Source organism: Neopsephotus bourkii, unplaced genomic scaffold, assembly GCF_033783945.1.
Source record: "Neopsephotus bourkii isolate Nb327-2 ecotype Australia unplaced genomic scaffold, CSIRO-AGI_Nbou_v1 NB_1248, whole genome shotgun sequence".
Classification (NCBI taxonomy): domain Eukaryota; kingdom Metazoa; phylum Chordata; class Aves; order Psittaciformes; family Psittacidae; genus Neopsephotus; species Neopsephotus bourkii.
This window is the reverse complement of record NW_026901733.1, coordinates 4,923,418-4,929,334: the sequence shown is the minus strand read 5'-3', so window position 1 is coordinate 4,929,334 and position 5,917 is coordinate 4,923,418. Positions and strand designations below refer to the sequence as shown.

At 40.8% G+C, this 5,917-nt stretch overlaps 1 long non-coding RNA gene across 1 annotated transcript; it reads left to right on the top strand.

Annotated features, from left to right (window-relative positions):
* Nucleotides 1–548: 548 nt before the first annotated feature.
* On the top strand, nucleotides 549–4,472 carry LOC133218370 (uncharacterized). Its single transcript, XR_009727118.1, has 3 exons — nucleotides 549–1,948; nucleotides 3,831–3,902; nucleotides 4,338–4,472. It is a non-coding gene; the product is annotated as an uncharacterized LOC133218370 (long non-coding RNA).
* Nucleotides 4,473–5,917: the final 1,445 nt, after the last annotated feature.

The window sequence follows — 5,917 nt, the reverse complement described above, 5'->3', positions numbered from 1 at the left end:
CCTCCTTTCCCCTAGCAGTGCAGGGACCAGGGAATGGGGATTTGGTCAGTTCATCACATGTTGTCTCTGCCTTTCTTTCCTCCTCAGGGGAGGACCCCTCACACTCTTCCCCTGCTCAAGCATAGGAAGACAGTATTCCATGAACTTCTCCAAAGTGAGTCCTTCCCCCAGGCTGCTGTTCTTAATTAACTGCTCCAGTGTGGGTCCCTTCCATGGGTGCATCCTTCAGGAGCACACTGCTCCAGTGTGGGTTCCTTCCGTGGGTGCATCCTTCAGGAACACACTGCTCCAGTGTGGGTCCCTTCCATGGGTGCATCCTTCAGGAACAGACTGCTCCAGCATGGGCTTCCATGGGGTCACAACCTCCTTCAGGCATCCCCCTTCTCTGGCACGGAGTCCTCCGTGGGCTGCAGGTGGAGATCTGCTCTCCATGGACCTCCACGGGCTGCAGGGGAATCTCTGCTCTGGTGCGTGGATCACCTCCTGCCCTCCTCCACTGACCTGGGTGTCTGCAGGCCAGTTGCTCTCACATGTTCTCACTCCTTTATTCCAGGTACAGTTGCACAGGGTTTCTTTCCCCTATTCCTTAGATCTGTTGTCCTGGAGGCACTAACAGTGTTGCTGATGGGCTTAGCCTTGGCCAGTGGCACGTCCATCTTGGACCTGGCTGGCATAGGGGAAGCTTCTGGCAGCTTCTCACAGAAGCTACCCCATAGTCCTCCCAGCTAGCAACAGCTTGCCATGCAAACTTGATACACTGCTGTTCTCACTGTGCTAAGTACAGCTTGAATTGCTGTGGCTTGTACAAGCACATGGGAAGATGCAGTTCTTACAAGTTTGAAGCCTAAAATGGAAAACTTCCAAATGAGGAAAGGGAGAAGAAGACGGTGACATCTGCAAAATTATCACAGTGACCTGTTGATCTGACGTCTTTTTGGTGTGTAGCACTTTATTTACTTTGAAAACATCCAGTTTTATCATTTTGTCATGGAAAATCTCATGACAGTGATGCAGAAAAGAGGATTGTTAAGTTTTCCAATGGGAAAGAAAACAGAGAAAAAAGTAAGGGGGTGAGAAAATGTGTGTTCTGTTGGGAACAATATGGACACATGGACAGTAAAGTGGCATGACTGAGGTGTCACAGAAGCGAAGGAGGAGGAGACAAAGCTGACCTGTAATCAGCAGTGACACACTTCAGTGGCAGATCTGGACCTCTGGCCCAGCTCTTGCGGTTCCCATGTATGGTAAGGGAAAGAGGCTGCTGGATTTCTTGTCCTGGATTTCTCTTGTCTGCAGTGTTTGCAGTCTATTAGGTAACTCTTTCTAACAGATAATTCTTAACCATCCCTTCTTATTTCATTAAATTGCCAAAGCGTGGGGTAACACTGAACAGCAATGCTTGTTATTTTGGGTTCTTTGCATTTTTGTACTGTTCAGATTCAGATTATTCTGGCTGCTGTTTAGGTCAGAGTGTGTGGCGACACATCTGCTGAAAGCTTCTTTGAAAGAGCTTTTTAAGTCCTGAAGAAGTTGGGCTATGACTGGCAAAAGAACTTTAGTAGGGCTCTTTAACTTCTTGCCTTCTTGTGAAGGACTCTTTTGAACTTCTGGTTGGATTTTGAAGGCTTAGGGGGTTCTCTAGTTCCACATCTGCCTTCAAAAATCCCATAATTAAGCTTCAGAGACTTAAGGCCTGACACTGAGATGGCACAGGCTCAATGGTTGTGACAGATAAACGTGGAGAAATGCCAAATAAGAGAATTCTGGGTGAGGCCCTGTCTTTGAAGAGCTGTTTTGTTGTCTCGTGCTGGTGTAACACTGAGTAGGGAGAGGCAAGGACACCTTACTGACTGCAGGCACTTCTCCTTTGTGGAGTGCCTGTGTGGAACAGAGGATTGCGGCAGAAGGGACTCAGCTGCTGCTTGGAGGAATAGGCAGCAACAGAAAGGTAAGTGTCTGAAGACAGGCATGGAACAGGAAAAGAGCACACCTGGGAGGAATTCTGGAAATGACAGTGATGGTTAGAATGTTACCATGTTTAGGGTAGAGGTGACAGAACTGTTACTGTTTTCCAAGATAATTTTTGGAAGAACTGCAACAATTACTTTATAGGGTTTCCTGTATACTGTTTACATAAACCCTTTGATGTACTTTACCAAAGAAAAATAAGTCTTAAAGCAATGCAATCTGAAATGTCAACAAGAGAATGGATTCTTTTAATAAAATAATGATTTCCTGACAAAAATACCAATTTGGTTGGCATTTTTGTTCCCCCAGGATTGCAGATCAAAATGTCTTGAAGCTTCCTCTTATTACTTGGTTGCTTCAGCTTTATGTTTGGGTCCTTAACAAGGACTAAAACCAGGTGGGACAGGGCTTTGAGCAACCTGGTCTAATGTAAAGTGTCCCTGCCTGTGGCAGGGGGGTTGGATCTAGATGATCTTTAAGGTCCCTTCCAACCTAAACCATTCTGTGATTCTGTGGTTATATTCCCTAGTGTTAGCTACTGCAGTGCAGGATCATTCCCAAATTAACGCAGATGTGAGTGTTTATCTAATCTACCGTTATGTCAATTAATTTAATTTCAGAGACCAATTAAAGTTTTCCCTACTATTGAACTTCAATGCTCATATCTTCTTTTTTTCCCTTATACTGGTGTAATACTTTCTTGTATCTCTCCAAATGATCCTCCTAATGAACCACTGTAGAGTCTGCACATTTTAAATGGTTTTTGTAGATGTAATCGTAACTTAGCTGTCATTTAGGCAGCACTATGCGTGCATTTCTCTTTTCATATTTTCTTCTCGTTTAGTCTCTCCTAATTATTTTCATAGCTTTTCTTTGAACTTAATCCAATTTGTCTATGTTTTCCTGGTAATTAGGTGCTGATAGCAGAAAAGCATTCGGAAAAATTCCACCTGTTATGTGAAAAATCATTGCCTTTTATTTCTTTGAACCTGTTTCCTACCAGCTTTCGTTAATGGCCCCTACTTCTTGTGCTTGCAATAACAGCAAGCACTTGATTTCTAGCCACCTTCCCACATGTAGTGCGATCATTCTGCATTCTGCTACCCTTTTAGGGTTCATTTCTTTCGACTTCCAAAATTACTTGCCCTGATACTTTTGTATGGGACAGAAGTTAGATATGTTCTACTAGTGGTTTCTGGAGTAAGATGGTTTTCTTTCTTCGGCAAAATTTCTGCTTTTTATTTAGTTATAAATTCTTTACCTAATAACTTTGGCAGTTTTTAATGCAAACTGACAAAAAAAATCTTCCCAAACTACTTTCCTTATCCTTTAGCTGTAGCATCGTTATTTTACGGACAAGGAAAATAAATGACAAAGGACATTTTGTGGGATGACATAACAAGCTTTTGCTGACAATTAGGATGATGTCTGTCAGCATGGAGACTCCCAGCACTGGAGAGCCTGGTGTTTGGAACAGCAAATTGTTCTCCGTGTGAATGATGACGTTGCTCTCGCTTGGGCAGTCTTAATTCCGGACTTCCCAAGCTTTGAGTGTTAGATCCTAAAGGTTATTCTTCTAATGTTAGTTTAGGGAAAGATGGAAGGAAAGAAGTGAAATCCGTCAGTTCATTAGAAGACAGCAGTTGTGCTGCTTCTCATTGCTTTTATGTATAATTCTAACACCCTCAGATTGTTAAATTGGCTTCTGCAAATTCATTTAATGGAGTGAAGTTTTAACTGCTTCAATATCTATCTCCTACTCTGTGTAGGCCAAGCAGTGGAAGATTATGTGACCTATAACACACTGAAACTCTATCATATGTAGTGTACAAACTCTGTAATCTTTATTGTGTTGATTTTAGAGGTCATCCTGAGGTTGTCCACAAAACCAGTGCTAATCGCTGTTGGCCATGACCCTGCAATGGTGGCTTGAGGTGAGGCCAACTGGTGTCATGCATGATATGCAGATCTCTCTGATATGATGCGTATGTATAGCTGTCACGTTGAACTGGCAGCATGTAACTGTTTTCTGTATGTTCTTTCTTTCTTTCTTAATATACCTAAGTAATGCCATGATCTCAATCTGCTTAATGCATCCTTGCCACTTTAAAAATAAACCTTTCCTCTTCTTATCAAGAGGAACATTTATAGCGAGGAGGACAATGTTATGACGTAAGATACATTTTGTTTTTCTCTTTGCCCCCACCAGACCTTTCATTTCTCATTTTGCCGTTCTGTGGCAATTATTATATGCGTGGTCTGTGCATGACTTCGCATGTGCTTACACATCAGTTTCACAGCACTGCTCTCTCTTGCCATTAACAAGTGCCTGCTAAGTGCTTCATGCCCTCTTGATTTTCTTCCCTGAGTGCCTATACAGCTATGTCCAAATTACTGTGCTGCAAGAGGAACAGGGAAGGGCAAAACCAGGCAGTAGGTGAGTACCAGCCAGTGCAGCAATCTAGGTGCTTGTCTATGTAAATTGTGTAATTGGCTTTTTCCTTTTTTTTTTTTTTTTAGTATTTTTGCAGAAAAGTAGACACCATAGTAGCAGAACATACAAATTTGTAAATAAAGCCTGGTTTGGTTCCAGTTGCAGCGTGATTCCCTGAAGTAGTACTGATTTCCTTTGTCACACAGTGTATTATTTTATAGTAGTCCATGTTTTATCAAATGTGAAAAGCTTGGGTTTAAGATGATAAGCTTTTCTCTCAATGGACAAACAAAGCCTGTAACTACTATAGACTATCATAAGCGGTTTCTGTTACGATTTAAAGCAAGATAATTTAAGGAAGTCTCTGATAAAGATTATTCCTTTCAGATTGAAGCCATAGAAGAATGCCAGGAAAAGCGAGGAAACTTGTATTCAATGAGGCTTGTAAAAACAAACAAACAAACAAGACCCTTTCTCTATTTTGTGACGTTTTCATTAACGAGTATTTGTGAGCACTGGGAATTTCTGCAAATTGTTCTTAGCAAAATAGATTTTGGCCATACTGAATAGTTGCACTAATGCATTTATTCAGTTTTTCATTACTCATGGTTCTGCTGCAACAAAAGAACTTGATCCTTTGGCATCCAGTAATATTTTTGCTTTGATCCTGTAACCAAATGATTCTAGCCACAAAATTATTTTAATTTTGTCATGATTGCACTTGGGATTCTTAGTACGCATTTTGGTTTTGGCACTCACAGCATGGAAACCAACCCAAATAACCAATAATGTCTTTGCAATAGTATCAGGCTAATGGTAATTATTTCACTGTATGATTCAGGAAGGTGTTTGACACTGACCTGATTGCATCTGGGATTAATTGTGAGTTTATGAAACTGAGAGTGGAATTATAAATTAAATAACTAGTCATTTCTGACAGGAACATAACAATTATAGTGTTTCAATAGTAACAGGTAAGGGGTGAACAGCAGGCCAAATAATTCCTACAAAAGAGGCTAGGAGTGCTGCTAGGCAAGACTTTATCTTTTGAGCTTTAAATTTCAGATTAATTCTGTTTCATGTTAGTGTACATAACTGGGTTTTACAGCATCCTTGAAGTCATTCAGCCTGCTGTGGAATAAAAATCAATGGTTGATTGATGTGTGTTGCTCTACTTGAGGCCACCCATATACTGGGTATAAAAATAGTGAATGCAAAGGGACTGAAAGGGTTATATACAACCTTGAGTTTTATCTAACCAGGACATTTTAAAATAACTTTTTGGTCTTTGTCTTGCAAAATGAAGAAAAGAGATTCCAAAACATCATCATCCTGGAAGTACAGGTGAATGTAGTGGGTAGGTAAGCAAGTAATGCATTGCTTATTAAAAGTTAAAAAGTATGAAAAGTATGAAAAAAAAAAAGTTGAAAAGTACGAAACAGTTACCTGACTGAGGCCACAAGCTAGGAAAAAAAAAAAAAGCAATTAAATAACCATTCCTATTGATCTTGATAG